Here is a 26,666-nt window from a genome sequence, read left to right as displayed (position 1 = left end):
GCAGGGACTTCTGTCATTTCCATACCCCAACAGTGAGACTCATGCCTGGCGTCTTATAGGTCCTCCATAAATACTTGATGAGGGGAGAACGGGTAAGCATGAGAGCCTCTACATGTGTGTATGCTCATTTGCTTCTCTTGACAGCCTTCCTCAGGAAGCAGGGATAAAGATCTTTGCAACTGTAGGAACCAAGGCTTAGGGAAGGGGCTAGGGCCATGTCCATCCTGTGTTCCTGTTGTTGATCTTCATTGTCCTTGATATGGCCTGTTGTTTGGGAATGGGCTTTGCAGGCCCTTAAATAAGGGCACCCAGCTCTTTGAGGGATTGGTGGCATTTTCAGTGGAAGTAAATGAAAAGCCTCCTAATGTGGCTACTTTGAAGCAGACCAGAGTCATTAGATGGAGGAAGTCTGGTGGGTTATACCCTAACTGATCATATTATTAGCACATTTATCTCCCATGATATTGAGCACAGCAAGTAAATTTGATTCCTCATCTTCTGGAATGCATTAGTGATAGTTTATATCCCTTGAAAGGCTGAAGCTTAACCCATTTCCCATGACATTGTTCAGTGTCCCTTCTGTCAAAGGAGAGAGACCTAATTCAACTCATGTCTTTTTCTCTTCCTTCTGAGGCTGCCTTAAAATTGGATGGTTGATTGCAGTCAGTATCTTTGGCTGTGACTTCATGTAATTATTTCCTTCCCAATTCCTTTCCCCATTGCATATTGCCTTTTGCTTAATCTGCACTTTGGTGTTCTATATACATGTGTTTTAATTGTAAGTTAACTCATTTTGGGGGAGGGCAGGAATTAAGGTTTATATTATAAATGAAACAAGAATTCTTATCACTATATCATCGTCAGTTCATCATCTCTATGCATTATTTTATGATGACACTACATAAATTGGTTTCTTTTCTGAAATAAAAGCTCATTCCAAGAATGCCTTTTTTTTGGCGGGGGGGGGGGTGACAGTTAATACCTTTGAGCTTCTGGATCTTTTTACAAACATTATCAGACAAGTAAAGAAAGCTGGATATTATTTCTTTGGCAAAGTAGAGAAAGCTGAGGCCAACCGCAGGCCAAGGACTCACTCACCTAATACTATATTTACTCCCTTCCTCTATCCGTAACCGTGTCTTTGTAGACTTGATAATTATTGAGTGTCTACCTCATGGGTGTAGACCTATGGGTCCTGCCCTCTAGTAGCTAGTGAGGAAGTGGGACACAGCAGGCCAGTCTAGTATAGCATCCTACCTGCCTAACAGGCATTGCCTACTGGGAGTGTGTCTGTCCTGGAGTGTCAGGGACAACTTCCCACAGGTGGTACCTGGAAGAAATCCCCTGGAAATGTGTCTCTGTTGTTTTTTTTTTTTTTTTTTTTTTTTGGTGGTAGGGGTGGAGACGGAGTCTCGCTTTGTTGCCCAGGCTGTAGTGCAGTGGCGTGATCTTGGCTCACTGCAGCCTCTGCCTCCCAGGTTCAAGCGATTCTCCTGCCTCAGCCTCCTGAGTAGCTGGGATTACAGGCATGCACCCCCGTGCCTGGCTAATTTTTGTATTTTTAGTAGAGACGGGATTTCACCATGTTGGCCAGGCTGGTCTTGAACTCCTGACCTCAAGTGATCTGCCTGCCTTGGCCTCTCAAAGTGTTGGGATTACAGGAGTGAGCCACTGAGCCTGGCCGTCCTGGAAATTTTTTAATTTGTGGGATAAAGAGTCTGTAGGCTGGAGGAATAGCCTGCATGTGTGTATAGGTGTAGATGATGAATACGGGATACTACAAGTGGAGTTGGGGCTACTGAAGTAGACAGGAGCCAGATCATATGAATTGAGTAGCACAGTTGATGTGAAGTCATTTCAAGGGCTTTGAGCAAGACATTGCTGGATCAGACTTGGGTTTTCTCTCTGTTTATGTGGACACTTGGCCTTTGATATCAGGGCTTGTGAGTGCAGATCCATCTACCTGACCCCTGAATACCCCTTACCTGTCCCCAGTCCTTTGATCTCACCTCTCCTCCCTGCTGATGTCTTTAATGCTGGCCCTGCTCTGCTCAAATCTCACCTGCCCTAAGAAGCTTCCCCTGACCTTTCCAAGCCTCAGGAAGTCCCTGCCTTCCCTGACTGTCTTTGCCTTGGTTTTCTGTGTTAGCCATTTAGAGAGAGGAACTAGTTTCAGGTCCCAGCCTTATCAGCCAGTATATTTGTGATGTCACGTGTATCATGTGATTCTTCTGGGTCTTACTTTCTGCATCTATAAGATGGACATGATAATAATACTTTCCAGACCAAGAAGATAAACAGACATACGTTTGTATTCTTCCTCAAGCAAATGTGAATTTGTGCTAGATCACCTTCCTCTTAAACGACATTCCTGGTGGGGATTGAAGCCACAGGGCTCTAGTAAGCTACATCTCTCTCCACGTTCTGTTTTCAGTCTTCACTGACATTGCTGTAGGGTGGTGAGAGAAACAGGGCATTAGATACACTCTTTTACTTTATTTGGTTTAGCAAAATATTAGCACCTTTATGGGTCTTGGTTCCTCATTGCGATATATACAAGAGTAATACCTACTACCTCCTTTAATGAGAGAATTGAATCAGATGGTGAATGGATCACCCTCTGTTCAGTGCCCAGCCCCAAACAGATGCTAATTAAATGGCTTAATCAAACCAGCTCAGGCTGTTACTGGATGTCATCCCTTGGCACAGTCTGACATTTCTTGATTCTTGTTAACAGCCCTATAACAATATTGTCATAAGAAATAGAAAACATCATTTTCTTTAGGGACCAATTTGGAGCCCATCCATAACTGTCTTCCAGCTCCTCTTGGCTTCCCCCTGTCACCTTGACCTTCAGGGAGCCTTGTTTCTGCTGCCGGCATTGACCCATCCGTGCTAGCCATGACAGACTGATTCTCCCTACCCGGCTTTTCCGAATCTACTCACATCTCATCTCAAAACCTCTTTCTCTCATCCACATTGCCTTGCTTTCTCATTCCTTTGCCGTTTAGTAGGTAATGATTTCTATTAAGATGATCATCAGAATTTATTGAGCAGAGAGGTAGATATTGACACTGACTGGGAGGCATGATCTGAGTGGGGAGGGAATTCTGTCCCTGCACCCCAATTCCCCCAGTCTTGCCTGCTGCTTATAAAGTTAGATGGAGTCCCAGTGTAGTGCCCCATCTGTGCAGTAGGGAAATTGCCCACCTTGGGGCTGGCCAAGTAATGGAAGCTTCACAAATACACCATATTAAAAAGGACTTTGCACATCTGGCATTAGAATATTTCCAGCCCTGGCTCAGTGCTTGGCACAAGTGGCTGTTCACAGATATTTTTAGAAGCAAGGAAAGGAGGAGGGGAGGAGTATATCATAAGACATTTGGCATCTCCTGCCTTTGCTGAGTAAAGGGGAAGGAATTTAGGATTTGTATGGTGAATATTGCCACGTGTTTACAAGTATTTATATAAAGCTAATATTTCAGCTGCAGGGAAAAACTTGTCCTGAAGATGTTAAAGCTGGAAGTCAGTGATCTTCTACACCTCCTGGAATTTTATAGCTGTGTGCTCTCAGGTTTAGAGTCAGGAGGGGAAGGCCCAGGGCCATGTGTCATTTCTTGGCAGAGCTTGGCTTAGGACTACTTTTCATCCATTCCTTGTTCTTTTCCGTATTTCCCAGTTTTCCCATTTTTGTCTCAATCTGTCTGCCTGTCTGTTGCACTCTACCCATCTACCTATTTACCTGTCGGCTTCCATTGTGCTCTAGAATGTTGCCCACTGTGATCTTTTGGGCAAGTTAATGTCTCAGGGCCCAGTTTCCTCAACTGGAAAAAAAAAAAAAGAGTAGCTGTGAAAATAAATAGTGATTTATAAGCGCTAGATTTTGGGGGCTGGAAAATCCTTCGTTATGGGGGGCAGGGAGGCTGTCTTGTGAACTGTATGACATTTTGCAGCTTTCCGAACCTACTATGTACCAGCAACATCTCTCCCCTGATTTGTGACTCCAAAAGTGTCTCCAGACATTGCCAAATGTCTCCGCGGCAGGGGGGCAAATTGCCCCTGGCTGAAAAGTACTGGCATAGAGTAAGCAATTATTAAATGTTGTTTTAAAAAAAAACACTGTCGTTATGACTATTCTGCAGTTATTTAATTTATCTGAAAAGTGTTCATTTGGTGCTTACTGTATATGCTACAGAGCTCTGAGCCCTGAGAGGCAAGTGGAAAATGTAAGCCTGATGTTCTTGCTTTCTAGGAGATTACGATGCGGTTCACAGTCACACACCTGTGGATGGGCTTCCGAGGGGGCTTTGAACGTTTTGTTTCAACCTAAATTTAGCAAAAGGACAATTGTGAGTCTTGAGAGGCATGTCTGCATGCTCCCAGACCTTCTCTTTGGGTTCGTGGTCCTCCCCTACCCTGCCCGTTTTGATTACCAGTGAATGCAGCAATGGTGACAGGTAAATGACCTTGTTGGTTGGTCGTCTAGTTCCTGATGAACCCTCAACTGGGAGAGACTGTCTGTGAATCAGAGCAGCTGGCTCTTTGAAAAGAAAGGCACTATTGCACAGCTGCTGCTGCTGACCCTTGCATTCAGAATACCGCCCGAGGCCAATGGGCAGGTCACCACCCTGTCGCCTCTGTGCTCCTGCCTCCCAGACCACATCCTGGGATTCTTCCCTCGCCCCATGCAGTAGCAGAAGGGCGTCACAAAGCGACTCTGCTCAGACCCACCATCAGACCTGACCGCTGGCCTTTCCAGAGCTTCCAGAGCCACTCAGCCCTGCCCTCCTGGCTCTGCCTCCCGCGGCCCCCACCCTTGTGTCTTCTCTTACTCACCTCGCACACACCTGCTCTCCTCACTGTGCGCACTGCCCTGGCCCCCCTTCTGGGAATGCTCTTTCCATGGATCCCTTGTAGCCCCTTTACTTCCTGCAGGTCTTTGTTTACACTTCACCGTGTAAGAGAGGGCCCTTTATGAAGTCAGAACCAGAACCCTCCTCCTCCCACCCCACCTTTCCTTCCTTTATTTCCTTCACAACTCTGATCACTGCCTGATGCCTCCACTGTATTTGCTGGCTGTCCAGACTGTCTCTTTTCTATGTTCTCCCGCTGGACTGTAAACTCCCTGAGGGCAGGTGATTGGTTGGTCATGTTCAGTACACTTAGAAGTGCCCAGCTTGTCCCAGACACTCAGTAATAATTGCCGAATGAATGAATGGATGAATAAATGAATGAGCCAAGGGAGGAGAAGTTACTATGACTGTTATAAAGTTGATAAGTGCATGCAGAGCCTTTGTTCACCATTTTCTGGGAGGGTTGGGTCTCCCGTACCATAGCCTGTGGGCATGGCTGGGTGGAGTTTAGTCTACATTATATCAACTCTTCCCTTCTCTATCTGGAGATAATTCTCTCCTGGGTAATGAGCCTACTGGAGCATACAGATGAGGGCATGAAGGTGACCCTTATAGAACTGTGGCTGAGAGCCAGAGATTCCCACTTCCACCTCCACCCCCATAGCATCATCAGTCTAGTCAAGAAAGACCCGTGGTCTTTGTATTATGGAACTTAGTCCTTCATTGTCCCTGTGGCTCTGCTTTTCACCCCTGTCTCATGCTCTCCTCCTTCACCCTTCCCATCTGATGTGTGCTGAATTGTTAGGAGAACAGAAAAAATGCATTCCTTTGCTGACACTTCTCTACCTGTGGTTGTCTTCCACTCTGCGTCATGTGCCGTATCCGCCTGTCACCCCGGCACACTGTCACCCACGCAGCCTCTCGTTCCCTGTGTTTCCTTGCACACTCGTGCTCTGCTGGCCTCTGTCACTCTCACTGGGCGTCCTGCCTGCCTTCCCACCCCCTGCACGTGTCCCTGTTGGCACTTCCCTATTCACACTCTCCTCTCCACCAAGCTTCCTTTGACGCTTCCTCTTTCAAGCTGTGCAGCCTTCTTCAGCTGACAGTTCAGCATCGTTCCATTTCTGAAGCAGGGAATTGGTTTGGTCGGCACTAGCTCCAAGTTTGTCTTTATGGTATTTCTAGCCTCCTTCATTCTCTTTCCTGTTTTGGCTGCAACCAAAGGCTGGGCTCAGTGATGAATTGCAATTGGGTTGGTGGCCCAGCCGGGCCCTTCTCAGGTTAAGGGTGGTATAGGGAGCTGTGTGAATGAATGAGGTCCCGCAGAGAGACCATCACACATGGGTAGAAGGGGAAAAAAGGGGGGCTCAGAATGCCTGTGTGGATGGCAGTCTCCTGAAATACAGGAGTTTTTCTCTCTAAGGTACACCACAAATTTTATCTTCCAACATTTCTTAGTCATTTTCCAAATTCCATGTCCCTTTTCCCTTTTCCCTTGATTTGTTGATTAACTTCATATGACCGTTACCCAAATCCGCCTGATAGCAGTATGTGTGTCTGTGTGTAAGGTTTTTGGAATCAGCAAGCACATTTTTCATTCTTGTTTCCACTCATCACCTTACAGTACCTCACTGGACACAATGGATTTCCAAAGCATCTGTAGACATGAGCTGATTCTAGAATTTCTTTGTACATCACCCACATCCTGGAGCTGTTTCTTGGGAGAAAGAAAGATGGCATGCCTCCCTTTGCCCCTGGACCCTGAAGGCTGTGCTCTTTACACCGTGAACCTAAATCTGGGCTTGGTCTGCAGCCAACCTGGAAATTCACTACTGCAACTCCATTTTCTTTTTAACGAGAGCTTCATAAGGTTCTTTTAAACTAGAAACTTCTCTTTCTTGTAATTGTCTCTAATGGCTTCCTTGTTCGAACAAGCCTTTGCTAGCTCCTGTCTGACCCCTTTGGCTTTGCTTTCGGCCTCCTTTTATCCTCCAGCCTTTCATATAGATTCCAGAGGAATCTTCCTCAAAGGCTGTGCCACTCCCTGTTCAAAGGCTTTCTGTGGCTCCTCATTGCCTAGAAAGCAAATGAGTAAGGCCAGATATTGTTAGTGGCTCACTTACCGCCTTCCAGGATCTTGCTCTAATTTCCCTTTACAACTTCATCAAAACAGCTCACCCCCAAGCTCCGACCTCAACTCCCACTTGCGACCCCAATCAGCAGTCTACCCATGCTGCGGCCTCGATGGTTCCCCGAATGCACGTGTTCCTTTTCTGTCTCTGTGTTGTTAACTCATGCAGGGTCCACCCCCTTCTTCCTAGACCTACCTCACCTTTTTTGTAGAGTCCCTCTTCACTGTTTCTTCCATTCTGTCTTATCAGGATTATTTTTCTGTCTTTGGTCTTGCCATTATACTTCCCTCCATTGGGTGACTTACTATAACGTGCCTTCTGCTGTGACTCTGTTGGATGTTTTTGAGTGTTCATTCAATTCTAAGGGCAGGAATGATGTATTTCCCTCATAATGTGCAGCTCGGTTCCATGCACATCATAGGTGCTCAACACGTTTTCATTCACTTGAAGGACTTTTACCGTTGTATTTGTCACAATATTTGTTACTGTTATTTTTGTCATCACCACATCATTGACTTTAGTATCTTCCTAATGACTTATAATTGACAAAGTAATTCCCTCCCTTCTTTCCTTCCTTTCCTTTCTTCTCTCTCTCTCTCCCCCTCCCTCTCCCTCCTCTCCCTCTCCCTCCTCTCCCTCTCCCTCCTCTCCCTCTCCCTCCTCTCCCTCCTCTCCCTCTCCCTCCTCTCCCTCTTCCTCCTCTCCCTCTTCCTCTCCCTCCTCTCCCTCTCCCTCTCCCTCCCTTCCTTTCTCCCTCCCAGGCTAGAGGGCAGTGGCATGATCTCGGCTCATTGCAACCTCCGCCTCCCAGGTTCAAGCGATTCTCCTGCCTCAGCCTCCCGAGTAGCTGAGATTACAGATGCCCACCACCACGCCCGGCTAATTTTTTGTATTTTTAGTAGAGATGGGGTTTCACCATGTTGGCCAGGCTGGTCTTGAACTCCTGACCTCAGGTGATCCAACCGCCTTGGCCTCCCAAACTGCTGGGATTACAGGCATGAGCCACTGCGCCCAGCCAACAAAGTAATTTTTTACCCAAGGATCTCCATTGTGGCTCTGACTGCTGCCTATAAAACAATATACCAAAGACAAAAATAAAGACAAAAACAAAAATAAAGAGTACAAAACAGTATGGGGGTTGTACATAAGGCTTTTGTGTTCCTGCTTGTACCAAGGAAAAAGATACCACTCAGACCATTCAGGATGCACAGTCCAGAGCTTCTGTGAGAAGCTCTTTGTCCTTCTATGCCACTTAGAGTTTTTCTACGATACCTTTAACCTGCACCATTTAATAAGCTTTTAAGGAGCCGCACATGCATTTACTATGTAGCTGCTCTGATTCTTTGGCAAATTTATAAGCTGCCCTTCAGTTGGGGGCGTGGATTTGCCTTAGAAGATCGTCTTTAAAGACACTTGCTGAGAATGTTCACAAGTGTGTTGCCCTTTTATGCTCACAGGTGTGTGTACTTTCTTGTTCTTTGCCTTTCCCTATTTCACCCAGATATTTAAGGTAAGTGGGTGAATTTCGATATTGTATGAATTGATAATAGTCCTCTGTGGTTATCAAGCATGGCACCCATAAGAAACTTGCACATTCAAATTCTCACCTAATCGTCATAATACACCTGTGGAAACAGGAATTTTTGCCCATATTCTATGAATGAGACTATTGCCATTCAGAAGGAATGTGTGTTTTGCTCTGATTTAATGTCTTGTTCAGGGTCCTACCTCTGGAAAGCCAGGATTTCAGGGTAGAACTAGCAAGTCTTAAGTTCAGTCCTCTTCTTCTCCACAATACCTGGTTCCAAAGTCACTTCTACATAGATAACCTCACTAAATATTGTAGCAGCTGCAAATGATAAAGCCCAGTTTTGTTGTTTAGTTGACACCACACTGTTGAATTCCACTTCCTTTGCCTCCATTTCTTTGTTTTCCATCAAGAGGATTTGGTTTACTTTCATGCTCTGAATATCTGGTTTCCTTTCACTCCTCCAGGAATCCCGTAAGCACTAAGGACCCCAAAAATTACCCACCCAAAGCAGGCTCTCTTTCCCTGCTTGAGGAGGGCATTCCTGGGAATTGGGTTGTTCTTTTTCCAGCAGCCCCCTGGCCTCAGAAGCCTTATCTTTTCTTAGGAATCATCTCTGCTGTGACACCAGATCAGCAGACCAGCCACTACACTCCCTTGCTTAAACCACCAGTGGCTTAAGTCAGTCTGCACTTCTTCAGGCCTACAAGGATCTGTGAGATGTAGGCCCTGTCCACTTTGTAGCCAGTTCCTTCTCTGACATTTGCTTTTCCAATCTTATGTAACCACAGGCCACATTCTCTGGACTCTGGGACTTGGACCTCAAGTGTGTGCTGGTGCAATCACTCTCAGAAAAGAAAACAAATTATTAAAAAGTAATTGTAGTACTTTTATAGTACAGTCATGCATATGACCGGGATACATTCTGAGAAATGCATTGTTAGGCAATTTTGTTGTTATATAAATATCATAGAGTGTACACCTAGCCTATATAGTATAGCCCAGGGGTCCTCAGCCCCTGGTACCAGTCCGTGGCCTATTAGGAACATGGCCACACAGCAGGAGGTTAGGGACTGCCGGCTAGTGAGAGAAGCTTCATCTGTATTTACAGCCACTCCCCATCACTCCCGTTACCCCCTGAGCTCCGCCTCCTGTCAGATCGGCAGTGGCATTACATTATTGCAAACCCTATTGTGAACTGAGCACAAGAGGGCTCCTTATGAGAATCTAATGCCTGATGATCTGTCACTGTCTCCCATCACCCCCAGATGGGACTGTCTAATTGCAGGAAGACAAACTCAGGGCTCCCACTGATTTTACATTATGGTGAGTTGTATAATTATTGCATTATATATTACAATGTAATAATAATAGAAATAAAGTACACAATAAATATAATGTATCTAAATCATCCCCAAACCATCCCCTTCCCCCAACCTTTGTCTGCGGAGAAATGGTCTTCCACAAAACCGGTACCTGGTACCAAAAAGGCTGGGGACTGCTGGTATAGCCTATTGCCTCTAGGCAGCAAACCTGTATAGCATGTGACTGTACTGACTACCAGAGGCAATTGTAACACAATGGTAAGCATTTGTGTACCTAAACATGGAAAAGGTACAGTAAAAATATGGTATAGATGAGCCAGGTGCGGTGGCTCACGTCTGTAATCCCAGTACTTTGGGAGGCCAAGGCGGGCAGATTATGAGGTCAGGAAATCAGGACCATCCTGGCTAATACAGTGAAACCCCATCTCTACTAAAAATATAAAAAATTAGCCGGGCGTGGTGGTGGGCGCCTGTAGTCCCAGCTACTCAGGAGGCTGAGGCAGGAGAATTGCTTGAATCTGGGAGGCGGAGGTTGCAATGAGCCGAGACTGTGCCACTACACTCCAGCCTGGGTGACAGAGTGAGACTCTGTCTCAAAAAAATAAATAAATAAATAAATAAATATGGTATAGATGGCATACCTGTATAGGGCACTTACCATGAATGGAGCCTGTAGAACTGGAAATTTCTTTCTCTGGGTGAGTCAGTGAGTGAGTGGTGTGTGAATGTGAAGGGCTAGGGCATTACTGTGTACTACCATAGACTTTCTAAACACTGCGCACTTATGCTACACTAAATTTGTAAAACTGTTTTGCCATCTTTAGTCATGCTACATTAGCTTGCTGTAACTTTTTTACTTTATAAACTTTGAAATATTTTTAAGCTTTTTGACTCTTGTCGTAACACTCAGCTTCTAACAAACACATTGTATAGCTGTACAAAAATGTTTTATATCCTTACACTGTAAGCTTTTTGCTGTTTTTAAATCTTTTAACTTTTACTTTTTAAACTTTTTTGTTGAAAACAAAGATACAGCCGGGTGTGGTGGCTCATGGCTGTAATCCCAGCACTTTGGGAGGCTGAGGCGGGTGGATCACCTGAGCTCAGGAGTTTGAGATGAGCCTGGTCAACATGGTGAAACTCCGTCTCTACTAAAAGTACAAAAAATAGCCGTGTGGTGATGGGCACCTGTAATCCTAGCCACTTGGGAGGCTGAGGCAGGAGAATCGCTTGAACCTGGGAGGTGGAGGTTGCCGTGAGCCAAGATCATGCCACTGCACTCCAGCCTGGTGACCCAGCCTGGGCGACAGAGCGAGACTCCATCTCAGAAAAAAAGAAAACAAAACAAAGATACAAGTACACACTTTACTTTAGCTGAGACCCACACAGGTTCAGGATTATCAGTATCACTGTCTTCCACCTCCACTTATTTCACTGAGAGGTCTTCAGGGGCATGAACGTGCATTGATTGGAGTTAGGATAGGGAAGCCACCTCACCATAAAATAACTGTGGATCAGGATGGAAAGAACTTAGCCCACTGGCCACGTGGCGAGCCAAAAAGCTCATGTTGTTTTCACCCAATAAGAACCTATGTCTATTAAAAATCATGGCTTCGGCTTCTGTGACTACCTCTGAGAGTCCATTCAGCACATTCATTAATTATCCTCAGTATGAACAGATTTCCTCTAAAAAGCCTCCTGTCCTATTTTCTTAGCCTCAGTCTGTGCCTTCCAGTTTGTCCAATCTAGTTCCTCTCATAAATTGGTCACTATCTTGGATTTTTCCCAGCACCTGGTCTGGCTCTCCACAGTGCTGTCTTTGGTGAGCAGCTGAGGTCCTGATGGGTCACACTTAGCCGGGGGTTCTCAGAGCAGGAGGATGGGCCTCTTCTTTGGTCAGCCTGTTGGTATTGATACCCAGGTGTTTGTTCTCTGGACATAGTCTGTGTGCTAATAAGGGAACCTCAGGTGACAGTAAATAACGGCATATTTGGTGTGCTTGAAGAGTAAGCCTAGATAGTGTTCAGAATTTTCTGCAACCACATGGAAAGGTTGTCTCTACTGCAATATTGTGATTGAGCCTCTCTTCAAATGGCGTATCTCACAAAGTATGGCAGGAACCTGGAGATTAGAAAGGGAACTTTTAGAGCCGAGATGGGAGGAATGAAAACAGAGTGATGACAAATAAAGGGATTGCTCAGGGGTGACATGAGTGGTGACTGGTCTGGGCAGGCCTGGCACAGAGGCCTGGAGTAGGAGTGGACACTCTGGCTCATGGGGACAAAGCGACTTCGGCAGAATGCATTTGAAATGAGATTTCAGGATGGTTAGTTAAGTGGTTTTCTGTATGATTTTATTAGTTTTCATCCTTCATTCCTTGTTTCTTTTTTCATTTGTCACATCACAGAAATAGTGCTAGTTGGTTTCTTGAGTACATTCATTAGTGCTTGGGATTGTTCACAAAAGAAGCATCTGTTGGGTCAAGAGCCTTCTCAGATAACTTGTGGCTTCAAGCCCTCGATTCCACTGTGGGGATTTGAGTGTTCTCAAGTGGATTTATTGATCTTTACGGGCTCCTCTGTGGCTTTCTGGATTTCTCCAAGATTATAATCTGACCCCAAGGAAATACTGAGTAGATGAGGAGAAGAACTGGGTCAACAGAGAGTCCAGGAATGTATCAATACTGGAAAAGAAAAGAAAAAGCTCTCATTCTGTGATAGCAGCTGAGAGCAGATTCACAAAATACTCCTCCAAAAGAGGCCCTTGATGGAAAATGTTGGTGATTGGCTCAGAATCAGTCAGAAGCACTCACTGGTATGCCTCCCAGTAGTTCTAGAGCCTGGTTTCATTGGATATTGCAAGAAAATGAATCAATAAATACATGGTGCACTGTGGGGGTAGATGGGTGGATGAATGGGTAGGAAGGTAAGTGAGTGGGTGGATGAATGAGTGAATAAATGAAGGAGATGGAGGGAGGAAAGAAGAGACCCACCAACATGTACCATGCAGAAATAGGTGTTGATGTATTTGGAGAGGGAGAGTACAACATATACAGTGAAGAGGGGTATCCTTTGGGTATCAGTTGGGAATCATTTGTCATTTCCAATAACAACAAAAAACAATTAAGTTGTTTAATGGTTTAAACAAGTAAGAACTCATTCATTTGATCTGTAACGAGATCTTGGTTGTTGACACTGGTTTTGTGGCTCCATAATGTCTGTGCTCTGAATGGGCATCTCTGCAGGTCTTTTCGCCTTCTCATATTTGCAGGATGGCTGCAGGGTCTTCAACTATGAGCCAACAGTAAAATTTATCCACTTCCTAGGAACTGGTTGTTAAACATTTACTAACACACTCTGGCTCCATGTCTTGTATTTACAGCAAGTGACACATAATAGAGGCTCAGTAAATATTTTGGGGGTGGCCAGGTGTGGTGGCTCATGCCTGTAATCCCAGCGCTTGGGGAGGCCAAGGCAGGTGGATTGCTCTTGAATGCAGGGGTTCGAGACCAGCCTGGGCAACATGGTGAAAACCTGTCTCTACAAAAAATAATGTAAGTTAGCTGGGTGTGGTGGTACTTGCCTGTGGTCCCAGCTACTCAGGAGGTAGAAGGATTGCTTGAGCCTGGGAGGTCAAGGCTGCAGTGAGCTGTGATCACACCACTGTTTTTGAGCTTGGGTGACAGACTGAGATTCTGTTTCAAAACAACAGCAACAACAACAAAGAAAACAAAAGCAAACAAAAAAATTTCTGAACAAATGCACAGATGAAGTAGAGTTGCCATATGAAAATGTAATTCCCTCTGTTAAATTGGAATTTCACATAAACAATGGCCAATTTTTTTAGTGTAAATATATCCTAAATATTGCAGGGCATATGTTTATGCAAAAAATTTATTATCATAAATTCAAATCTAACGGCCATCCTGTATTTTAATTTCCTAAATTCATCAACCTGAGGATATAGGAATCATTTTATGGGAACAGATTTGAAGGCTTATCACTGTTTCCCAAAGTAAGAGCTACCTGTGGCCTGTGTTGATCATACTTAAGTATATGGGGTAAGATGGAAATTGGAGTGTACATTGTGCAAGGAACTGGGACAATGTATTGGGAGGGAAACATGAATTTGGAATTAGTAGTTAGTAATGAGGAATTAACTCAAAGTTAAATAAACTTGTGGATGGTTTGTAACTCTTTAGAGAAATTTCTTAGTGCTGGTTTCAGAACAGTGAAAGGAAAGCCATTGTCAGCTGGGATCTGCCGTGTTTCCATGGAGGCCCTTTGCTCAATGATGTCTGTGATCCTGTGAGCGTGACAACTTTAGCCTAGCCTGTGCGATGCCACTGCAGTTGCAACTGGGGGCTCATCTGCTTTCCAGTCCTTGCCACGTGTTGTTTGGGGAGCTAGGGGAAGAGAATTTCTGAACTGGGAACTTGTTTGAAATACAAATGCTTGGACTCTATTTCAGAGGCAGATGCTCTGGGGGTTAGGGCCTGGCGATCCTACATTTAACCCAGCCCTCCAGAGGACCCTGATGCTGGATAAAGTTTAGGAGCCACTGCTGTAGACAGTACAAGGGGATGGGGCTATGGAAGAATGTTTGTTTTGCAGTTTAAAAGGATAGCTGCATATGCAGTTGGGGGATGAGAGTGCAGCCAGCTAGGAAGACCACTTTGAAAAAGTCACCCAGGCGTTACCCAGTATCCAGTTACCAGCCTGCCCTTAGGAACATTAATTCAAAGAAGCAGGACGACATGGATCTGTTGTACCTCTAAGAAGTATGGGAGGACTCAGTGAGCTTGGAAAAAGACCACCCTATTGGTGGTCAAAAGAGATTCATGAGTGATGTTAAGACATGAGAAATGCCTGTGGTGATAGGCAGGTAACTCTGGGTTGTAGGCCTGACCTAGCCAGTAACTTAACTGGGTGATCTCATACAACTACTTAATTTTCTCTGGACATCCATTTTTGATTGTGTAAAGTGAAGATTTTGAAGGAACGACCCTAATTCTGATTCTTTCTAGCCCAAGCTTCTCATGCAAAGGTAGGAGCCCAAAGATGGTGGAAGTGGAGCCTCCATCAATTGAACATGGAGTTCAGATAGTCCTGCTTCTTAAATAAGTCTCTTTTCCTTCCTGATTTCTTTCCACCTCTTGCCAACAAGTCCTTCTGGCAGCATGCCTCCAAAGGATATGAGAGGGGACTGCCTTTGAATTCCAGAGGACAATCTGAAGCGGGTGAGGAATGTGTCCTATGTTCATTACACATGAGGTAATCACCTGCCATCTTTCCATAACCTGAGATGGCGTAGATTGGAATTTAGGGTACATGGAGCAGAGTGGGGTTTCAATGGGTCAGAGACCTGCGTGTGGTTGCTGTTCTTTCACGCAAGTACCTGAGGCCAGTTGGGCCAAGGGAGGCCACAGGCCTGAGTGAGAACAAGTTGAGTAGCAACATACGACCATGCCACAGTCAGTTTTACCTGAGCAGTGAAGATTATCCTGCCAATTTCTTTTGTTTTTCCTTCCTTCAATTGATTTGTTATCAAGGTAAATTTATATTACAGTTCTTAATTTGGCATTTATATGATTAAAGCAGTTATTATTTGTCATTGTCCCCAACAGATTATGTGTTGTCTTTTATCTCATTTTTGACTTTGGTCATCTAATTCTACCAAGTGAGTGTAATTATGTCCCCCAGTTTACAGATGAGGCCTCAGGGTTAGTGAGGGTAAGGAACGTCTCCATGGTACACAGCCAGAGAAGCTGAGGGTTGAACCAGCCTTATCTGACTCTAGAGCTGGAGTTTTTTATTGCCATGCTCTTGAATGTGAGGCTGTTCTCTGAACGAGGGGCTCCTCATTTTTCCAGGCCAAGACCAGCTTTTCTCATTTCTTTGGAATTACATGATCATGTGTGTGATGGAAGAGGGGCAACATTTCTGGCCTGCTGGTCACCACAGTGGTAGGAGAGTGGGCACTTCAGCTGTAGTAGCCAACTTGGTAGGAGGGCAGGAGTCAGTCTGCATGGACCAGTTTCCAGGATGATTCTGCTTTCATTATTGACCACTGGGTACTCATTTTGTGTTATGTTATGTTATGTTATGTTATGTTATGTTATGTTATGTTATGTTATGTTATGTTACTTTTTCTTTGAGACAGGGTCTTGCTGTCACCCAGGCTGGAGTGCAGCAGCACCATCCTGGCTCATTGCAGCCTCAACCTCCCAAACTCAAGTAATCCTCTCACCTCAGCCTCCTAAATAGCTGGAACACAGGCACATGCCACCATAGCTGACTAATATTAAATTTTTTGTAGGCACGGTGTCTCGCCATGTTGCCCACGCTGGTCTTGAACTCCTGGGGTCAAGTGATCCTCTCACCTTGGACACCCAAGGTGCTGTGATTACACATGGAAGCCGCTGTGCCCAGCCCTGGGCACTCATTTTAAAATGCTGAATATCAAGGAAGAAGAGTAAACAAATACATGGATCGATCATTTATGCATTAAGAAAGTTTAACCTGAAAAAAAAAAAGAGCCTACAACAGAACCACCAATTAGGTAATTAAGAGTGCCAACCTGGTTTGCTGTGTCCAGCTGTGTGTGCTGGCTTGTGTGTTTCAAATAAACCACCAGCGACCGCGGAATGAATGAATCCTGAGCTGTGATTGATGTGCTTCCCAGTAGCCAGATATGGTTCTCTGCATTTATGTACTAGTGGAATAGCAGGGGGGATTCCTAGCGAAAGGCTGTTTAGGGATACATTTTAATGTGGTTCCAGAAGGGAGTGGAAACAGCCCTCTCGTTTTTCTTTATCTGATCCTGGGGGAGCTGAGACTTTTTTTTGAAACCAACTCTATCCATTCCTTTAATGATCATCTGAACAGCCAAACCTTCTGGGACTATTATGCATAATCCTTCTCTAAGCTGAATCTATTTTCCCTCATCTGTACATATATCTATCCCCCTCCTCTTTTTAAAATAAAACTGATTAATTATAAGAAAATAGATATGAAATGAAGCACTGAGCTGCTTCTTAGCACATCTCAGCCCTCCAGTGATGGGATTTTGCTCTCAAGATGGAGAGGTTCCATAAAGGGGCAATTTTTCAGAACAAACACACAACAGATTAGCCACAGGGTAGGCAATTTAGGTACCTTTAAAAGTGTAGCTGTCATCCTCACCGTTGACAAATACTTACGATATACCTTCTGTGAGTACAAAGGCGATGCAGAGCAAATTCCTAAGGCGCAGAGTCCGCACCATGGAAACATAATTTAAATTTCACTCTGGTTGAGGCTGTTGAAGAATGCTGGGGGTCAAGCTTTCTTCCCTGTGTTGTTGCCTCTGCTTTCTTTTTTAGAGACTAGTAGGTTAGTGGCTTTTCTTGCTGGCCTCAGCTTTTCATGCTACCCACATGCATGCAGACACACACACACACACACACACACACACACACACACACACACACACACACACACTGTACCCCTCACCCCTCAATTTCTGTGACTCTAATTACTGTTTGGCTCCTCCACTTCTCTACCCATTTCTTTCATCTCTTGACCACTCAGAGTCAAGGAGGGGTTTCCTGATGAATTTCCATTGATGATGGAGTGGACTGTGTGACTCACCTAGTTACCCCATGGGTGGACCCACCTCATAGCCAGTGGGTGCATGGCCTCAGTGAACATGCCCCTCTTGTGCTGGTCTCCTCTAGAAGCCTTCGAGCCTGTGATCCGTCTTCTCGTGTCTGCCTGAAGGCTGTTTAGATGCTCAGTGCAGGGCCATTTCTCCCACTGAGGCTGGCATCTTTACTAGCTCAAGGCCATTCATTTCCAGTGTTAGGCCTGCAATCCAGGCTCCAGCTTCCCTGTCCGGGTAGGATTTGCCCTTTTTTTCCCCCCATCCCCAGGGTTCCAGGGTTGTGCCAAATGGGATAGTGGTAGTGGTTAATGCTCTCCAGACTCAAACTGCCTGGAGTTGAATCTTGGCATTAGCTCTACTTGTTGTGTGGTTTGGTTGGGACAAGTTACTCCACTTCTCTGGACTTCTGCCTTTATAAAATGGCACACCACTCAATATGCAGCACACGTTAGCTCTTACCTTTATTTTCTGAAATCTGGAGAAGATAATGTCTGTTTAAAACCCGTATTTCTAGGTCAGGCACGGTGGCTTACGCCTACAATCCCAACACTTTGGGAGGCTGATGCAAGAGGACTACTTGAGGCCGGGAGTTCAAGAGTAACCTATGCAACATAGCAAGACCCCGTCTCTGCAAAAAAAATAAAACAATAAAAATAAAAATTAGCCAAGCATAGTGGTGCTCACTTGTAGTCTCAGCTACCTGAGAGGCTGAGGAAGGAGGATTGCTGGAGTCCAGAAGTTTGAGGCTGCAGTGAGGTATGATCACACCATTGCACTCCAGCCTGGGTGATAAAGTGAGACCCCAACTCTAAAACAAACACAAACAAACTCATATTCTTACCTTTTCTCTTCTCTGTGCTCTTTCCTTTTAGTCTGGTCTCAAGAGGTGTTTCTGCTCATATCATTTGGCCATAGGTAGCAGGCAGTTTTCCTGTACAGCATCCTATGTATCGGTCAGCTGTGGGCAGCTCACCTAACTTCTCTCCAGTAAGGAGGTCGGCCTCATTCCTGGTTTCCAGGGTATCCTTCAGACCCATGTTCTATTCAATATTTTAGGACACATTTGAACGAAAGTGTGAAGAATTCTAGATTGAGGCGTAGTATAGCAGAGGATTTTAACACAGGGGTTAGAACCCTTGAAAGAGACCAATCCATTCTAACCTTCGGATCTCAGTTCTTCCCTGTCTCCTATCCTGCTGCAGACCCCCTGGACCCTTCGCTCCAGCAGGTTACAAAACATGGGAGCCTGGTGGCCACCCCTTGCTCTTGCATGGCTCCCTCAGCAGGGCTCTTCTCTCTCCTGCCTTGCTTCACCTTGTTCACCTGGGGAAACTGCTGTACCTCTGTGGGATTAAGCTGGAGCTCGGTGTTTGTCACCCTACAACTGCTCCTATAACACTTGGCCCTCTCTTGCTTGCTTGGGATCTGTATCCAGCACAGTGCCTCGTACACAGTAGGGGCACAATAAATGATGAGCGAATGATTTCTTACATAAAGATTTGGGACAGTTTACTACCAAAGGTCTTTTGCAGCTGTGTCATTTGTTGCTTTGGAAATTTCTAAGTTTTAACTGGTCTTTTGAGAAAAAACATCATACAGCATTTATCTTGTACTCTAATGCCCCTTTTTCAAAATAATGACTTCCCATTGAAATGTGCCCCTGGTTTTAAAGAATTTTGTCATTTCCTTCTCTAATGTGTAGGACGACTCCGTTATACTTGGATCGATGTACCTGCCATTGTGGTGATCTTGATTTATTCTACTCAAATGACAGCAGAGCTGTTGGAATGTTATGAATTCCTTAGGAATTTGCATCATTCTATTCCTCTGCTCAGAAAAATCAAATGAGTGCCTTGTGCCCATTGTGTCCAGTCTAAATGCCTCTGATTAAAAGAACCTTTTGTGGTCCTCCAGGAACTCTCTGCACCTGCTGCTGTCATTTCCATTCTCCTTTCTCCAGCCAGCCAGGGACGAGTTGTTCCTTTCCCCTTGACACACAGTATGGCTTCTGAGCCTTCCTTGCCACTGTCTTCCTAACTTGTTCAGCTCCCTGGCCGGTTCATCACCATGATCATCCATTAGACCATGACCTAGCCATTTTCTGGGGCCAATTCTTCCAGTTTTCATTTTTAATTTGATTCTTTGATTCACTGGTTCAGTCTCTTCTGAGAAGATGTTAGTCTTTAAAACCTTTCCCCAGACTGGTTATTCCTCAAAGGCTTAACACCGAATACAATTTGTATTACATTATTCTGCATTCTTAAGTTTTGTTTTTTTTTTTCAATCTCCTTGAATTGCTTGTAACTGCCTTGCTGTCATGAGCTATTGTCTTCTGCTTCTTTGGAAAGTGCCCAGGGTAGTTCTTTGCTCGTGTAGCTACTCAAACAGACATTTGTTGAACGGCAGTAGCATTTTCCAAGTGGGAACATAGACAACAGGGACAGTGGAATTATACGGTGATGATGAAGTTTTCCTTTTTTTTTTTTTTTTTGTTTTCTGCCTAGCAAAGGTCTGATGAGAGAGGAAAGTACATCAAAGTAGCATTGGCCAGCTGAGCGTGGTGGCTCACGCCTGTAATCCCAGCACTTTGAGAGGCCGAGGCGGGCAGATCACCTGAGGTCAGGAGTTTGAGACCAGCCTGGCTAACATGGCAAAACCCCCGTCTGTACAAAAAATATAAAAATTAGCTGGGCTTGGTGGCGCATGCCTGTAATCCCAGCTACTCGGGAGGCTGAGGCAGGAGAATGGTGTGAACCCGGGAGGTGGAGCTTGTAGTGAGCTGAGATCGCGCCACTGCACTCCAGCCTGGGTGACAGAGCAAGACTCCGTCTCAAAAAAAAAAAAAAAAAAAAGAATTAAAGAATTAAAATGGAGAGTAGGTACCTCTAAACAACCACGCCACCTGGACCACCCTGAATAGAGGAGAATGAGTTATGAAGGAAGGGCGCTCCTGCCTCACCAAGGATGAGTTTAAATCCAAGTGCAGTCTTGGCGTGCATTCAATGCAAACGACTAGTAGGGGTAAAGCTAGATAGACCCTAGATATGAGTCCCAGTGCCACTCTTTTTAGATCCATGACCCTCTGGTAAGTTCCTTCACCTTCCTCAGCCTTGGCTCTCTTATTTGTAAAACAGGGCCTGACGCCAGCAACCTCACAGGTCTAGGCAGCTTCGTGGCGTGGTGGGATCGTGTTTTCAGGGTCTTGGAGGTCTGGATTTTAAACCTGGCTCTGCTGCAGATGAGCGGGGTGGCTTCTGAGAATCACTTACTTCCTGTGCGTCTCATTTTGCTCAGTGGTATAAAAGTGGTAATGACTGTGATTGGCTGAATTGTGCCCCTCCATGTCCGAAGTTGTGTTGAAGCCTTAACCCCTGATACCCAGGAATGTGACTGGGGATGGGGTCTTTACAGAGGTGATTAAAGTAAAATGAGATCATTATGGTAGGCCCTAGTCCTATCCGACTGGTGTCCCTATAAGAAGAAGAGATTAGGACACAGATACAGAGGAAAGACCCCATGAAGACACTAGCAGAAGATGGCCAGCTGCAGGCCAAGGAGAGGCCACAGAAGAAACTAACTCTGGGCTGGGGGTGATGGCTCGCGCCTGTAATCCCAGCACTTTGGGAGGCCAAGGCGGGCGGATCACGAGGTCAGGAGTTCGAGACCAGCCTGACCAACATCGTGAAACCCCGACTTTACTAAAAATACAAACATTAGCTTGGTGTGGTAGCACATGCCTGCAATCCCACCTACTCAGGAGGCTGCGGCAGGAGAATCGCTTGAACCCGGGAGGCAGAGGTTGCAGTGAGCCGAGATCGCACCACTGTACTCCAGCCTGGGCGACAGAGCGAGACTCTGTCTCCTACACACAAAAAAGAAGAAACAAACCCTGCCAACACTTTGATATCAGACTTCCAACCTCCAGAACTCTAAGAGAATGAATTCCTGTTGTTTCAGCCCCATAGTCTGGTATTCTGTTAGGGCCGTCCTAGCAACATAGTATGAGGACAATCACCTGAAGGGATGAAATGCCTCAGGCAGGCATGTGTAATGTCTGTGTTATGGCGAGGGGCACTCAGGAGGGCTTCTGGCTGGGCTGGGTATGAGGGTCTCTGTCTACTCATTGGCCACCACAACCCCCTTCCAGAGCGTCTTTTCCCCATGGACAGCCTCAGTGCCCAGTGCACTGTCATATCCCTTAGATTTTTCTTTTCTCTTTCCCTCCCTCCCTCCCTCCAATAGCAGCTCCATATCAGCAACTCCTAACTTCTGTTCAGTCCGTGGAGGCTGGACTCACAACAGTGCCAAGCTTGGTTGAAAACACTCTTTTCTCCTCTGGGATAGGTGCTTTCTTAGTCCTGAGCCTGACATTCTACACAGTGGCCAAGGGAATTTTCCCTAAGGGTCCTTCTGGGTGATATTTGGGACTGGATCCTTCTCAGCAGCTTGGACATCGTCTGCCTGGTCAAGTGTCATCCTCTCTAAGGCCCTGGCTCGTTCCATCTTGTGTGTGTGCACAGATGTCCATATCCTGGGTCTCTGCTTGGCAATTCTGCAGACACTTCCAGAGCTAAGCACACTCTGGTTCCCTAGTTTCTCTCTGGCTTTCTCAGATGTGCTTGATATTGTTGATTTTTATGGGGGTTCTCGCCCCCAGGGCCCTCACAGTGCTACTAAAATCATAACAGTGACATCAGCCACTTGGGTGTGTGGGTCGACTGTGGGAGGCAGCTCCATCTGGAAACTAAAAAGAGACACAAAATCCTCTTCTTTTGCTTCCCCCGGACTTATCTGTATCTTTGCAGGTAGACAGGGCCAAATGGAGAATTTACAAATTGACACTTTTCTAAAGCAGCTTGATATTTTAGAAAGTTCCCTTGATTCCAAAGAACTGAGACCAGGGAGTAAGATTGGCTGCAAAGCGAGAGCAGTTGGAGAAAGGAGGGAGCATGGTGCGTGTGTGCTTGGACAGTCTTGGTGGTTTTGCATCAGAAGTATAGCCACAAACCCCATCTATAGGATTTTAGGAACCTAATAACCACTTCCAGCTGTTAACACCTTGAGACTTTCTAAGTTACAGTCAAAGAGGATCCCTGGCAAGCTAACGTTGATTTTATAAATTTTGTTATAGGGAGGTTGAATGTTTTTCCTATTCACCTGGATACTCCCTGTATTTTACTAATGGACTCACAGTAAAATGATGGGCCTGCTTGTGCCAGGGGGCAGGTGTGGCCCCGGGAGCTCTCCCTTTCTCACCTGACAGATGCATCTAGTGTCAGGGCAGTGAGGGAGGGAAGCCAGCATGTTTTCCCCATTCCCTCCCACATCTTTAGTAGCCATGATATTATTCAGCTAGAATTGGTCTCGCGTGCCAGTTCTGGATCTACTGAAGATGATAGAATTCTTACTGGATGATGGGGTGATGGTTGCTTTTTCAGGCTGCTTTCTGGTGACATTCTGGAAGACATACCTTAACACATATATGTTAGTTTTCTGTTGCTACTATATCAAATCACCATACACTTAGTGGCTTAAAATAATACAGATTTACTTTTTTATAGTTCTGGAGGTCAGAAGTCCAAAATCAGTCTCACTGGACTAAAGTCAGGGTGTCCATAGGGCTGTTTCATTCTGCAGTGGTTTCAGGATCTGAGATGTCATGGATTAGGAAGAATTTGAGATTGTACCTGCCTGAGGGCAGAAAAGGGCCAATTCACAGAGATTTATGTGTCTCTGTCTTTTGACGAAAAGAACTTCTAAGAAGGTAGGTTAGCTATGCAAATGATCTGAGGCCCAGGTATCTTCTATCTGGATTTGCTGAATCATTTCCTTTCTTTAAAGCGATTCAGTTGATTTTTACTAGAACCTCTTCCATCCCCTTCCAGAAGGAGAATCTGAAATTACATCAAGTTACTTGTTTAATAATTTTATTAGTTGTCCTGTGACCAAGACTGACTTACCCCAGGTAACACATTGAGTTATGGGCCGAGTTGGGACTTGAACCTGTGGCTTCTTTCCTAGCCTTGAAGCTCACCCCTTATACCAGGATACTCTTGCTGCTTTCTAGGAGCTCCCCCTTCCTGTTCCCTCCTCTGCAGTGCAGATGGTGCCATGAGAGGCAGCTTTCCCTCTGTTCTCAGGCCCTGACGAGGTCCCTCTTGGCCATTGGAGGCGGTACCCTGGAGGCTTGTGTGGGGGTGTGGGCTGAGCCGTGTGATCCATGTTTGCTATAATGGGAAGCAGCTCCCAGAAGAGAAAGACATGCATTTGTATGCAGCCAGTCTGATGGGGTTGAAATAAACTCAGCACTGATCAAACGACACACAGCCAGCACATTGCAGGGAAGACAAACCAACATGGAATGCTGATTTTTCTCACTGTCATCTTTAGAAACCTTCTTTCTTGTCGCCCACCTGGGCAGTTAACTGTTAGGAGCCAGCCCTGTGTTCAAATCCATTTATTGATGGATGTGTTTTCCATTTATCATCTGTGGGACTCTTGGGTGATGTCTCTTTTCCGAGCTCCAATTCTTTCATCTATAAACTGGGCATGTTAATGGTAACTCATAGATTTTTAGAGTTAAAATAATGCAAGTGCCTTACACAATGCCTGCACGTATTAAACATTCAGTAGTAGGTAGGTGCTATTATCATCATCGAAAACATTATCATGTTTATTGCCTTATTGACTTGGATGAACACAGTAGTGTATATAATAAAGTAGCCAGTCTAGAATCTGGCCTATGGTTATCTGTAATAAATGAAAGCTGTGGAAATAGTGTGGGATAACTCAAAGACCTGAATAATTCAGCAGATACAATGGAGTTGGAAGATTCTAGGGACTTAAATTCTTCTCCCAGCTCTGTCTCAAAATAACTGCATTGCCTTGGACAAGTCGCTTTGCTTTCCATAACTTCACTTTCCTCATCAGTGAAATGGGGCTGAGCATTGTGTGGTATTGGAAAAGAATAACTGAAGTGCTTAGTTCCATGCTGGAATGAAGTAGGGATGTGAGCAGTGCTGTCTGATCTGACTTACTGGTGGGATCAACATCGCTCTTCCTGGAGAGAGCCAGGTCATCACAAGAACCATAAATTGTGCGTATCCTTTAACTCCATGACAGACCCTTCAACTCAATGCTTTTATTTTCAGGGAAATACTGTCTCCAAATATAGACTCTAAAAGAAAAGATGGAAGGGGGTGGAATAGACTCTGCAAGAATCTGTTCATGACAATGCTGTTGAAAACAGCTCAAAATTGAGGCTTCAGCAGTGCCCAGTGTTGCCAGGTGTGTGTTGTGTTGTGTTGTATTGTGTGTGTTTCCACCACAGAGCCCTTTGTGGCTGTGGGACCTGTCAGACGCATGAGAAGTGTAGCTTTCTAATTTATGGGGTGCACCATGGTGGCAAGTGTTGGTGATGGCCACACCCTACTGTTTTGATGGAAGGACAGTGACTTGGCCAAGGTTTTACAGCCGTGAAGTGTCGCAGTGAGGATTTGAACTCAGGTTTCTTGTGCCTTGGGTCCTCCTTAGTGTGGGTCCTCTGCTCTGGCAACAGGCAGAGCACTGCTTTAGAGCCTCTGCGTGTCTGGCTGTGGCCTCAGGGGTCTAGCAGCAGTGCTAGAGCAGACCCAGCTTGTCAGATCCGGGGCTGCTTAGAGGCCACCTAAGTGATTCCTTTGGCAGCAAGCAACATTCGGCCAAGGACATAGCTGGCAGGGGCCCTGACAAGGGGTGTGTGAGTGCATAAAGGTTGGTGTATCAGGAGTAAGTGAGAAGGAGGAGGCCGGCTGGAATTTTACCCTTCAGTGCTTTTCTGTGTGTAGACAGAGATTGGGCAGAGGTAGGTAGGGACCATGTGTAGGTGGATTGTCATCTTTTCCAGGCTTCACTGATGAGTGTCGTGCCTTGCAACAGTAGTGCTTAGGGAATCAGGCTCAGTTGCAAGAGGCTCCCGGCAGATGAGGGTACTGCCCAGAAGGATCATGGAGAGCTCAATGATGGAATGTTCACAAAGCTTCTGGCCCTAAGAGAGCACTCAGTGAGCATGGGTTGCCTGTCCCGTTCCTGGAGTTGGGGCAGGGTGGGACATTTGAACGAGATCTTTGTAGCCATACAGCAATCATCAGGCCAGGATTCTGGGGAGAAATCCCCAGTTTCCAGTAAGTTCCCCTGTCTGCACACCCGTGCTTGTACTGGGTCACAGCCCTGCAGATACATGTATGCATCTTCAAGAACATTAGAGTGGAATTTGGAGGCATAAAATAGCCTTCCATAGTCCTTTGTTTTATACAGTATACATCATGACTTTGTTTTATACAGTAATTACAGTCTATAATAAAAGAAATGGGTCAATAAAATGGAGAATTAGACATGTGGTCATTCCTAAGATTTAAGATCTAGAAATTTGACAGTTCAGCGCTTTAGTATCCCTCTGCTAAGATGCTTTAGTGGAAGCTCCACATTGAGGATAAAACTTAAACTCAGGCTGGTGCACAGATCCTCCCATGACTTGGCCTGAGCCTGCCTACTCTAATTCATTTTTCTGATGTTCTTCCTTAACATTCTGGAAGACACACCTTAACACGTATATGTTAGTTTTTCTGTTGCTACTGTATCAAATCACCGTAAACTTAGTGGCTTAAAATAATACAGATTTACTCTTTCATCGTTCTGGAGGTCAGAAGTCCAAAATCAGTCTCACTGGACTAAAGTCAGAGTGTTCACAGGGCTGTTTTCTTCTGGAAGCTCTGAGGGAGAATCCCATCCCCTTGCCCTTTTCAGCTTCTAGCAGCCACCTGCATCCCTTGGCTTGTGGTCCCATCCTCCATCCACAAAATGAATCACACCACTTTCTGCCTCCATTATCACACCAACATTCCCTCTGATGCCGACTCTTCCTGCATCTCTCTTATAAGGACCTTTGTAATTATATCAGGCCCAGCAGGATAATCTGGGATCATCTTCCACCTCTAGGTCTTTAATCATACCTACAAAGTCCTTTTTTGTTATGTAACGTGATACTCACAAATTTCAGGAATTATCAGGTGGTAATCTTCGGGGGGGCATTATTTAGTCTATCATGATGTATCTCTCTAGTCTTTTTTTATTTTATTTTATTTTATTTTTCACTTTAAGCTCTGGGATACATGTCCTAAACATGCAGGTTTGTTGCATAGGTATA

General features: G+C 45.3%; 1 protein-coding gene, 1 long non-coding RNA gene and 1 other non-coding gene across 22 annotated transcripts in view; 2 read left to right on the top strand and 1 right to left on the bottom strand.

Annotated features, from left to right (window-relative positions):
- Positions 1–4,968, bottom strand: part of LOC104003753 (uncharacterized) — a 59,042-nt gene extending 54,074 nt beyond the window's left edge. For 2 of the 9 annotated variants that reach the window (XR_008541837.2, XR_008541838.2), the window contains exons 1-3: positions 4,837–4,968; positions 3,743–3,824; positions 2,308–2,449 (exon numbers count right to left, since the gene is read on the bottom strand). This is a non-coding gene — a long non-coding RNA (uncharacterized LOC104003753). The remainder of the gene's footprint in view (positions 1–2,307; positions 2,450–3,742; positions 3,825–4,836) is intronic. The other 7 variants (XR_008541841.1, XR_008541839.2, XR_008541836.2 and 4 more) reach the window with 6 other exon arrangements.
- The window catches only part of LARGE1 (LARGE xylosyl- and glucuronyltransferase 1), an 851,853-nt gene that overhangs the window by 193,661 nt on the left and 631,526 nt on the right, over positions 1–26,666 (top strand). The window lies entirely within an intron of this gene.
- On the top strand, positions 25,046–25,180 carry LOC112206816 (small nucleolar RNA SNORA76). The gene has a single exon (XR_002941286.1). It is a non-coding gene; the product is annotated as a small nucleolar RNA SNORA76 (small nucleolar RNA).

Source organism: Pan troglodytes, chromosome 23, assembly GCF_028858775.2.
Source record: "Pan troglodytes isolate AG18354 chromosome 23, NHGRI_mPanTro3-v2.0_pri, whole genome shotgun sequence".
NCBI lineage: Eukaryota > Metazoa > Chordata > Mammalia > Primates > Hominidae > Pan > Pan troglodytes.
This window is presented reverse-complemented; position numbering and strand designations above follow the sequence as displayed.